Below are 11,924 nucleotides of genomic sequence, written 5' to 3'. Positions count from 1 at the left end.
AGGCCCTCCCTTCCCTCCAGGCTCCTGTGCTCAGGGCTGACTGAGTCGCTGTGTGTTTCCGCTGGCCTGGCGCACTGGCTGGGTACCTGCCCTTCAGGTGTGAAGTCAGGAGATGGCGATTAGCCCTGGGAGGAGCTTTGGTGTCAGGTTAGCAAACCTCCCAGTGGGGCTTATGAGGGTGAAGAGGAAGTGCCACCATTGCTCCAAAATGCTGAGCCTGCTCTCGGGAAGGTGGGTGAAGTAGACCCCTCAGATGTGAGTTTCCCACAGCTGCCACCACCAGGGCCCAATGGGCACCCCTGTGGCTGGCGCCCTGAGCCCCCAAGGCACTGACTGTGTCCTATTCTCCTCTCCTCATCAGTGATCCCAGTAGTAGGAAGGCGGTGGGGTACCAGGAGCAGGATCTCCCCCATGTGTGCACAAAGGAAGTCAACCCCATGGGTCTTTCCAGGAGGAAGTCCTGTCATTAGTGACAGCTTGGACGAATCTGCAGGACATTGCCCTACGTGAAATAAGCCCAGCGGAGAAAGATAAATACTGTGCCATCTCCTTTAGGTGTGGAATCTGCAGCAAGAAAACAAATTTTTTAATTGCTGTAACTTGTTAGTGCTGGGGTGAGTTACAATAGGGGAGCACATATAAGGGTGGCAAGGGTATTTGTTTGACTATAGCTTCTTAAATATAATTTTGATTTTCAACTTTTAGTTAATAATTACGAAAATACACATAATGGTAAATTTACTAGTTTAATCATTCTCAGAGACGCTAAGTGTATGTGCAGTGTTATGTAACCGTCACAACTATCCATTTCTAGGACCTTTTCATCATTCCCCAAAGTAACAGTGCACCAGCAGGGGAATGGGTAACCTGGAATGGCAGCAGAACCAGGGCTCAGGACCCCGTGCCAACGCAGGAAGCAGCAGAGAAAAGAGGGCAGCTCCTGCAGCGGCTCTTGGCAGGTGTGCCCTGACCCAGCTGAAAGCGTCCTTTGGGCTGCGTTTCTTACCCCAGATTGACCATGTGGATGCACGCTGCCCACCATGGCATGAGTATCAATGTGTCCCATTGCACAGGGTCCAGCATTTCCAGCTGTCTCTCCCAAAATGTGTCAGGAAACACCAGTGAGAACCTGAGGATCTCATTTGGGGCATCTGCGGTATGATTCACGCACATTCCTGGCTGAATCCCCTTCAAAATCCACGTTAGCTCTCTTCCAGAGACCGTGCAAAGTCCTTGTTTTCAGCCTACATCCTCCCTGGTGGTCAAGGGGAACTTGCATTTATTTCTGGTCTCTTTTTTTCCTGTGGCATCTATCTATGTGTCTCATTCTACACCAGTACCACACTGTTTTCATGACTACAAAATTTGAAAGCAGAAAGTATGATGACTCCAGCTTTGTTCTTTGTGGGAGATGCAGGAGAGAAGCCTCCAAGGAAAAGACTTCAAAAGGGAAGGGCTGGAGAAGGTGCAAGGCTTTAGGACATGTTTACATAGCTGAACGGGTCCAAGGTGGATCCTCCTTCACATCTGACCCTTCCTAGTGATACAGAAACCAGTTAACTGGAAATTCAACCTTGAAAAGCTAGACCGTTAGGTTGAGTAACACACTTGCTTAGCTGACTTTATGTACATAGTCTTTAGCAATTATCCTAATAAAAAGAAGCTTCATTCTAGAGTTGGGGCCTCATCCCGACTCGAGTATGAGGACCTTCACTTAACGGCACTTCGTTTGCGGACTCATCTTTTGTGACTCTGGCCATACACCCTGCAACAGTTCGTTCTCAAGATTGCTTTGGCCCCTGGAGGCTTTTCTGACTCGATACAAACTTCAGGACTTTTTTCTATTTCTGTGAAAAAATGTCATTGGACTTTTCATAGAAATTGTATTTAATCTATAGATTGATTTGGGTAGCATGGACATTTTAAAGTTACTTTTGCTGTGAAAAGCACCGGATTTAGGAATTACCTGGAGGTTATGAGTGAGGTATAAGGATGTGTCTAAGATGACACCCATGCCTGGGGGTAAGAATCTGGGTGGATAAGGATGGTCCAAAATAAAATGGAGATATATGTTTTAGCCATAAGTTAAAGAAAGTGATATGTGTATATTTTTTTCTTTTTTTATTCACTGATTTATTTTTTAATTTAAAAATATTGACTGAGCACCAGCTAAGTATCAACAAGCTCCACATACTGTGCTATAAGGAACAAACAGAATTGTGAGGTCATGGACATCTGTTGGGTTTTCATCTAACTCACTATGAAAGACAGTGATCAGATGTTTTATGTGAAGTTCAGAGAGAAACAGTAAGCATTTGTAGGAATAGGGCATACAGTTCTATGTTAAGTGAGAGTGGTTGGCTAGAAGTGTGTATATATGTATATCTGTATCTAATATTTCATGTAAGTAATTTGTGTTTCATATGTATGACCACACACACACACACACATATATATATATATATATATATATATACTTAAATCATACATACACACACACAAGGAAGGTCAGGACACAGGATTATAGGGAATGAACTGCAAGAGTGAGAAATGTCTTGAGTTGAGAGAGAGATTGGCTTTCCCCTCAGGCCTCCCACATAGATGCTGTGGAGGGGCATATGTGCCCTCTGCCCTTGTGCTCAGGTCACATTCTCCCTGATAGTCTGTGGGGGTCTAAGCTCGAAACCCAGGCCTGGGGCCCTACGTTGTGCCCTCTGCTCTGTGCTCACTGCAGCCCAGGAGAGGCCTCCCAGCCCCAACTCACATCCAGCTTTCCCCAAATTCAGTTCCGGCACCCCAGGGGATGGAATGACTTGCATGAAGGGTTCCACTCTGCTGTCCCAGGAGGGGAGCGAGAGGTTTGTGCAGGTGTCTCACTTGTGTGCTCAGAAGCAGAACCTGGTGCCTATCCTCCATGGCATGGACCCCTCTTCACTTATTTGCAAACCACCCTTGTATGGATGCTGTGCTAACTGATCTGGATGATTCCCATTTTAATAAGAGGCTGTCTAAATAAGCATAATTTATTTTTCTTTAGCGCTCTATGAAGTAATTACAGATTTCATTTTTTTAATTTTTATTTTCCAATATCTGTTACCCCTTGTCATTTTTAAACTGTGTATACTTTTGAAGATTCCATTTTTGTTCAAAACTTTAGCCAGTGACTCTTCCATTCTGTCATGAAAATTATTATGTGATTATTAGACAATTTTTCTAGTTTTTGTATCATACATTTTTGCTTTCCTTGTGGTAGGGAGGTGGGCTGTTTCTCTTTTCTCTTCTTTCTTATCCCTCGTGGCTGGCAGGTGCTTACTGTCTCCTTCCCCCTCTTTTCCCATCACTGAGGTGTTTCCAGAGCTGCTCTCCCAACTTTCTTGCCCATCTGCTCACAACAGTGCATCTGAGACCTCCTATCTCCCTCCTGCTCGCCCTGAATGCCCATCCTGTGGTCAGGGTCAGGTCTCCCCGCACTCTGTCCTGTGTCTTCACACTCAGGGGACTCTCTCTTCTGAGGGTGGTTCAGGCCGCTGCTAACTTTCTCCTTCTCTCTTCACAGATGTTTCTGGAACTGACTTCTCTTTCCACTAAAGCTCATGACTTGTGGTGTGAGCGTGCGAGCAAGGCCACCAGGGTCCCTGCATTTACTTTTGCATTTGCATTTACTTCCTCATTTATTTCACTTCCATGTTGTGTGAAGATGATGCACGGTCTGTCTCATGTGTTAAAAGAGTGTGAGTCTTGTGTAGTTTCTTCTGCCTTCTTAATTATGCAGGTGTTTTTAAGAGCTGTCATGGATATTTCACCTCAGCTATCCGGAAATTCTCATGAAAATTTTGTTTAAATGTGAAAAAATCATATCAAAAGGGAACCTCCTTTAAAGAATACTTCTTAAATTAATTACTGTTTTTATTTTTTACTGGATTCTAACGTTGATATAAGGAGTAAAAACGATCAAATATATTTAGTTTATATGTATTGGCAATTTCTTATTAATACATTCAATAAATGTGACTAAAACCACAGGTAGAGTAGGGAGAATAAGCCAGGTTTTCTTGTTAAGGGATGAAATGTATCAGGTCCAAGTGTCACAGAACCACCATGAGTTCACTCCTTGGTGAGTCACAGGGGGAGACGCTGCACTAGATGTCACACAAAGGAATCTTGATCTGCAGCCAATAAGGAGATCAGGGGAGTAACTTCCAAAGTTGTGACTCCCTGAGTGGAGGGGAGTGGGTTCCTTTGATTCAGGGTTAGGATGGAGACCCAGAAGAGGGAGTTTTGTCATCCCACGTAAGGTGGCACCAGGTTGTGCAGGGGTCCTGAGAGCACGGGCCTGTGTGTGTATCCTGTGAGGTGTTAGCTGAAGCTTGTGCTCCTCCGAGAGCGGAGATTGAACATCATCCTGAGGCGGAGGTCCCTGGAGGACACGCCGGGGTCCATCTGAGCAGGTGGAGTTGGTGGAGGATGTAACTGGTCTAGGCTGCCAAGCCTGTCCCGCTGTTTGCCTCTGAAACAGAAGGTTGACTTTCCTGTGAAAAAAGAAGGGGTGTCAGTGCAGGTCCTGCTGGGGACAGTTCTAACCTCATTAACCCTTTGGGGCGCGGTTTGAACCCTGCAAAAACAACTCAAGAATGTGCTTTAGGTCAGCTTTACTTTTGAAACAACACTGGGTGTTACACCACTGAGTTTTTGTCTCTGATGTGGTCAGACTGTTTCCTGACCTCGTAGAGACTTAGTTTTCGCATTCCCTTTGTTTCCTTAAAATCTTCTATGACCAGGTTGTTGTATTTATTTGTTCCAACGCTTCCTAGAAGGTTCTGCAAGATGTGTACCGGGCAAGTAGAGCCTGCAGGGTATGGATTCCAGAAAACAGCTGGGGGCTGAAATTATTGCTTTTGGGTCAGGAAAGCTGTCTCCTCTTTTTCTGTCTTTATATTTCTTTTGTTTTGGTTTTGTTCTAGGGACCTCCAAACTTTCTGCTTATAGAAAGCTCAAGGTATTTAGATTAAAAATATTGCACTGATAAGAAAATTCAGTGAAGTCATCAGAAATATAAATTAAAGTTTCTATTAATTATTTCAATAATCTTTAAATAATGATACTTTTTCATAAGTTAAAAATAATGAAGGGATGGGACTCCTAGGTGGCTCAGTCAGTTATTAAACATTCGACTTTGGCTCAGGTCATGATCTCATCATTCCCAAGTTTGAACCCTTGCCTTGGGCTCTGTGCTGACAGCTCAGAGCCTGGAGCCTGTTTCAGATTCTGTGTCTACCTCTCTATGCCCCTCCCCCACTTGCACTCTGTCTCTCTGTGTCTGTATCTGTTTGTCTCTCTCTCTCAAAAATAAATAAACATTAAAACCTTTTTAAATTTTTTTTTAATGTTTATTTGTTTTTGACAGAGAGAGAGAGAGAGAGAGAGAGAGAGAGAATGAGCAGGCGAGGGGCAGAGAGAGAGGGAGACACAGAATCCAAAGCAGGCTCCAGGCTCTGAGCTGTCAGCACAGAGCCCGACATGGGGCTCGAACTCACAGAACATGAGATCATGACCTGAGCCGAGGTCGGACGCTCAACCGACTGAGCCACCCAGGTGCCCCAATAAACATTAACACTTTTAAAAAAATAATGAAGGGATGCCTGGGTCACTCATCTGTTAAGTGACTGACTGCTTATTTCATCTTAGGTTAGGATCACGGTCGTGAGATCGAGCCCCAGGTCAGCCTGTTGCCAGGCATGGAGCCTGCTTGAGATGCTCCCTCTCCTTCTCCCTCTGCCCCTCCCCTGCAGTCGCTCTCTCTCTCTCTCCATTCCTCTCTCTCAAAAAAATAATAATGAAAATGATTTTAATGTTATTACGAACAAAATAAAAGTGCTAATGTTACTGGACAAAGAACCAGTTCCAAAGTCGGGTTCTGCTATAGTCACTGAAAAATAAGTGCTGGAGAGACGAGTGATGGTGAGAAAGGAAGCCGGCAACCTGGGAAGACTATGGACAGATGTCTCAAAACCCATCTTTCTTGTCCAGGTGAAGCCAGAGGGTTCACCACGGGAAGGTGTCAAAATGGTAGGGGCTCTGTGCAGGAGAAGCAGGTGCCCAGACCATAAACCATATGAAGACATGACTCTGCATACACTTACTGACATCTGCTGTTTGACTTATCCTCTGGGAGCTTTTGGTCCTTCACTCCTCAGGCCAGTGGTCTGCAAATCTGAAGGAAAGTAGGATAGTTCTGCTATAGGCCAAAAAACTTTGGTCAGCAAATGAAGAATGCATAAGCTTGAAGCAAGTTTTATTTTAAGAATAGTGGGAGTGCTGGGGTGCATGGGTGGCTCGGTTAAGCGTCTGGCTCTTTATTTCGGCTCGGGTCATGATCTCATGGTTTGTGATCTCATGGTTTTCACATTGGGCTCTGTTCTGACAGGGTGGAGCCTGCTTGGGATTCTCTCTCTCCCTCTCTCTGCCCCTCCCCCGCCTCTGAAAATAAATGTAAAAAATTGTTTTTAAATCTTAAAAAAAGACCAGTGGGAGCGCTATTACAGTAAGAGCAAATATCCTGAGATGTGTGCAATCTGTATATTACGGGGAATTGTAAAACTCCCTGAAGAATGTGAAAGCACGTTTGAAAAAAGTGGTGAACATATTGTTGTGGTCTTTAAGAAGAAAACAAAATATAAGCATTGTAACAGTTCACAGGTGAGCTCCTGCAACTATCTTCTAGCTTCTGTTTCCAATTTGGGGTCTGGATGGGAGATACATTCTAACTTCAAGGAAACTGAGAAAAGTCTGACTATGTACTGTGGACGGGGAAAGACGTAACAATGGATTACAGAGAAGGATGGGAGAAATGGAGGATCACAGAGTGGCTGAGCTAGGGTCTCCCTAGAGGGAGTCTCATAAATTCAGAGCGAGAACAGTCAGCACGGCCACGTGCACCTGCAGCCACAAGCAGCTGGGGAGGAAGTGGCATAGTGGGTTCTGTGGGGGCTGTTAGGGAGGCAGGCAAGACTAATGTCGGTGGTTACAAAGAATACATTATGATGATAAGGATGATCCGTGATTTTAAAGTAAGTGAGGAGGAACAGGGAGTCTAAGGAAATGAAAAAAAGCAAGCAGGGTATTTCCCAGTACAGTGAATCGGGGCCCAGGTTGTTGGAGATAACAGGCCATGGGGGTCCTTATCCAGCAGTGGAAGAAGAATCTGTAATAAAGGCAAGGGTCCATTGATACACTTTATTTATATACAGTGTTCTTTTTATATCAGTCCTAATGTGCAGAGCAATTTTAAAATAGGCTGAAAGGTAATAGATACATCACTGCATCAGAAGAAAACTACGAATTGCCAAGAAAATACCAATAAGTACATTAAAACCCAGAGTAGGGTGCAAGGGCAGAAAATACTTTCCCCACCAGTATTGTATTTTCATGTACAGACCGATGTTAGAGGCCAGGGCCTGTCCCCTGGGATTGAGGGAACCTATCAGGAGACCCTCACAAAACAACAGCTGCAACACATTTGGCACAACAGTAACATGTAAGAGAATCTGTAAGGGAAACCCACGCCAGCTGTAATGATGGGTGAACTTATAGGTCAGTCTGGGTCATTACATGCTTAATGTCTGTTTTTAGATAATCCTAGATTGTTAATCACCCAAGGCACCTGCCAGAAGCCAACTCACTGCCAGATTATGTGGAATATCTGTAGAGGTGACAAGTAGACGGGAGGAATGAGACCTGAACACCTTGGTTCTGTCCTGAATCCCTTGTATCTGAACAAAATCTCCCGTTTGGCAGCTGGTTTCCGGCATGTGTGGGCTCAGGGCATGTGTTCCTCAGGCCTCCAGATGGAATCCTCACAAGGACTTTTTCTACCAATGCTGGTAGTCGCTCCAGAGCAAAGTTTCTTTCCTTTCCCCAAGTTATTAGAAGCACTGGCATATTTGGCCAACTTCAAAGGCAATGACTATGAGAGAAGATCACAGAGGGTTCAGGAGCATTGTAGCAGATGGAGAGCACCCGGCCCATGACTCATATGTAGTATGAGCTGACTGACTGGAAAATCTGATACTCAGTGTCTATACTATAAGAGAAGATGTGTACCATTTCTCCAGAGTAATGACAAAAATAAAATCTAATAGTGAAAACCAATAAACCAGAAACAGAATTTATTTCAGATCAATTGTCAAACTTCTGTACAGTTGAGCAGTACAAAATAAATGCACAAATAAATGTGTATGAGAAAGGAAAGAAAGAAAAAAGGATGGAAGGAAGTAGGGAAGAAGGGAGGGAGGAAGGAAGGAAGGAAGGAAGGAAGGAAAAAAGGAAGGAAGGAAGGAAGGAAAGAAAGAAATGAGGAAGGATAGATGGGAGGGAGGGAGGGAGGAAGGAAGGAAGGAAAGAAAGAAGGAAGGAAGGAAGGAAGGAACCATACAATGAACTTTTCAAACAAACAAGGTACAGGAAAACAAACAACCTGAATAGAAAATAAGTCAAAAACATTACCAGACACTTTGCACAAGATGATATTACCAAGGTCACCTGGACCCGGAAGTTCCCATCAAAGAACTCACATATGAGTGGTAGAGAGGTGGAGATAAGGGGGACTGTGTCCCTGAGGTCACAAGCCTTGTAGCTCTGGGTTGGAATAAAAAAGTTCGCTGTAAAGGTTCCCCCTCCCTGCCTGAGGGTGTCACTAAGGGAGTGACATTCCAGCCCTGAGAGCAGAGGGAGATTATATGTCACATTCTTACGGGCCTTGGCCTTGTGAGAGCAGCACTGAGACTGCTTTCCCAGAATCAATGTACCAAACAGTATCAGCTGCAGATTGGAGCCCAGAGATGGTTGGGGACTGTGCTGCCCACGGGGACAGAGACTCAACCTGGGATGCTTGGTCATTGGCCTTGTTCCAGGAGAGCCCTCCTGCCCCCACACCACAGCCATCCCACAGCCCTTGTGTCCCCAGGTGTCCACTGTGATGACTTTCAGTGGAAAAGGCTAAAGCCTAGAACATAAGCGACAAGAGGAGAATGTTTCTCTGGAGGATCTACTGTCCAGATAGTTCTTGGGAAACAGATTCTGGGGCATAAGAAAAATGATTCTATATTCTGAAGTTTGCAGGAAGTCTCTGGAAGAGAATCACACCTCCTGAGAGGCTGAGGGAACCCTGCTGTCATCTAGTTTTTAATAGATCAACTTTTATCACAACCAATTTTTTGTGACAATTATGACAACCAAGGTGTCAAGGTGACCAGGCAGGAGGCAGGGGGGGAGAGATAGCACCCCCTCCTGTCCAGGGTGAAGGTGAGTGGGAGGGTTTTTGGAATAGGAAAGAAACTGCATTTTCTCTTTCCCTTTCCCTGCTGATTTCTTCACTTCCTTATACCCCTTGTCCCTCCTCACTTACATCAAGTCATGGGTCACCATTATCCCCATACTCCGTCCCTCATCACCCACCAAGGATTAGTCTCCTCACCTCACTAGCCCCCTCCCCACGCCCATGGAATCCACCAGGATGCTTCTTCTCCCCCTAAATCTGCCAGCTGACTGTGGCTGCAGGTGCACACGCCATGCTGACGGCTCCCACTATGGATTTATGAAACTCCCTCCGGGGTGTCCCTAGTTCAGACACTCCACGACCCTTCACTTCCCACATTCTCTCCGTAACTCATTGGTATGTCTTGCCCTGTCTTCAATACATAGTCAGATTGCCCTCAACTTCCTTGAAGTTAGAAAGTATCTTCTATCCAGACTCCAAAGTAAAACATAGAAGATAGAAATGAGATCACCAGCTAAAAAGGTTAACATGTTTATGGTTAGTTTTCTTATTGAAGACAAAAGTAAACATTCGCCAGTTTTTTCAAATGTGCTTTCATATACTTCAGGGAATTTTACAATTTCCTTTAAAATACAAATTGCACACATCTCAACATGTTTATTCAGCACTTTAACTTTTTTTGGTAATCTTATTAGGACTATTTTCATTATTTTTAACTTATGAAAAACTAAATGAATATAGAAAAAAATAGTACACATAAAAAAGAGAACAGAAGAATTAACTTAAAAGAAGTCCAAATGTGAACAGTAATTGCTTAAATAATTAAAGACATGAGTAAAAAAAAATGAGGGATTTAAAAAAGTAAAACTCTATTTAAAATTTTATTAAAGTAATACGTTTTATTTTACATACTTCTGATGATTTTACTGAATTGTTTTTTTCAGTAAAATATTTTTAAATTTAAATGCCCTGAGCCTTTTATATAACATATTTCATTTCTCAAATAAAAACCTTATTCTTTCTTATTACACTTTACTGCTGTTTTTAGTTACATTCTTTTTGTATTCGTAAGAAGTTGAAGAGAAATATGAAGTGTATTGGTCATAGCACTTAGCTCTGATAACTTTTCCTTTTATGTCAATGTTAGATATTAGATAAAGTATGGAATAAAATAATTTATTTTTTACATCTGCATCAACCATTTTAGGAGGTATTCTTTTGTTATTATTTTTTATATTAAAAATATGGAAAATTCTGGTGCTCAGGTAATATCCAACAAAGAAATTGGAAATACCCATGACAGCTGTTAAAAACACACCAACAATTAAGAAGACAGAGGAAACTACACAAAATTCACACCTTCCGTAAAGCATGAGATGGACCGAGTTGCAACTTCGCACAACCCGGAAGTGAAAATCAGCAAATAAATAAGCGCTCAGACTGGAAACCCTGGCGGCTTCACTCCCGTGCTCACACTACAAGTCAGGAGCATCAGTGGGAAGAAAAGTGAGTTCCAGAAAAAGCTGCAGGAGACAGAAAGGGAAGGCGACTAGTGGCCTGAACCAGCATGAGAGGAGAAAGTCCCTTGAATGTGAAGACACAGGCCGGCATGTGGGGAGACCTGAGCCCTGACCACGGGACATGCATCCAGGAAGAGCAAGAGGGAGACAGGAGGTCTCAGTTGCAGAGCTGTGGGCACAGAGGGTGAGAAAGTCAGGAAGGGACTCTGGAAACACCTCAGTCAAGGGAAATGAGGGGCAAGAACATTTGGCATCCACCAGGCACGAGGGAATAGGAACCAGGGAAAGGAGACACAGCCTGCATCCTCTCCAAGGGTAAAGCAAAAATGCATGACACCAAAACCAGAAAAACAGTCTCATTAACACACAGTATTATTTTTCATAACAGAATACAGCAACTACTGGCTAAATTGTTGAACAAAAAGAAGTATGTACAAATATATAACATAAATCATGGAAGGGGTGAATTGATATTGGAAGATAAAAATTTAAAAAAATGAAATCCTTAATTATTGTATAAACCACTAAGGAAAAGTAAGTGATTACTGTTTTGACAGCCGATGCCATTAAAACTGGAACCATACAGATAGATCGGCATGGTCGCTGCACAAGAGTGACAAGCAACCAAGTGAAGCAATCCATATATTTACAGATGGTGGTGTTGATGTTCCCGCAACAATGCACACATTCTTAATGCCAGTGAGTGAAGTGCTTACAGTGGCACCTGTTCTGTGATTCAGCACCTGTGAAATGTGTGCAAGAGGGAAGTCACTGCAGACAGGAAGGAACCGGTGGTGACAAAGGGGTGAGTGCAGAGAGGGGCAATGGCGTGACTGCTAGTGGGTCAGCGCTTTTTCCGCAGGTGATGGAAATGTTGTCGATTCGATCATGATGATGTTTGCACAACTCCGTAAATATACTACAGACTGCTGGGTTGTATACTTGAATGGGTGAACTCGGTGACATGCAAATTATCTCACTAGATTTGTTTTATTTTTAGGAAAAAGAACTTGAGGTGAGAGGCAGGGTGAGTCAAGCCCGGGTGGTGGTGTGTGTAAAGGCTGGAGGAAACACCTGAACATGTGGAATCCCAATGCCAAGCAGCCAGGTCCAAATCCAGATCTACTGAC

At 43.7% G+C, this 11,924-nt stretch overlaps 1 non-coding gene across 1 annotated transcript; it reads left to right on the top strand.

Moving 5' to 3' along the window:
• Positions 1–11,338: 11,338 nt before the first annotated feature.
• Positions 11,339–11,442, top strand: LOC125917760 (U6 spliceosomal RNA). The gene has a single exon (XR_007456285.1). It is a non-coding gene; the product is annotated as a U6 spliceosomal RNA (small nuclear RNA).
• The last annotated feature ends 482 nt before the right edge of the window (positions 11,443–11,924 follow it).

This window comes from Panthera uncia, unplaced genomic scaffold (assembly GCF_023721935.1).
Source record: "Panthera uncia isolate 11264 unplaced genomic scaffold, Puncia_PCG_1.0 HiC_scaffold_2368, whole genome shotgun sequence".
NCBI classification, from domain to species: domain Eukaryota; kingdom Metazoa; phylum Chordata; class Mammalia; order Carnivora; family Felidae; genus Panthera; species Panthera uncia.
The sequence above is the reverse complement of the archived record's forward strand: the minus strand, read 5'-3'. Positions and strand labels throughout refer to the sequence as shown.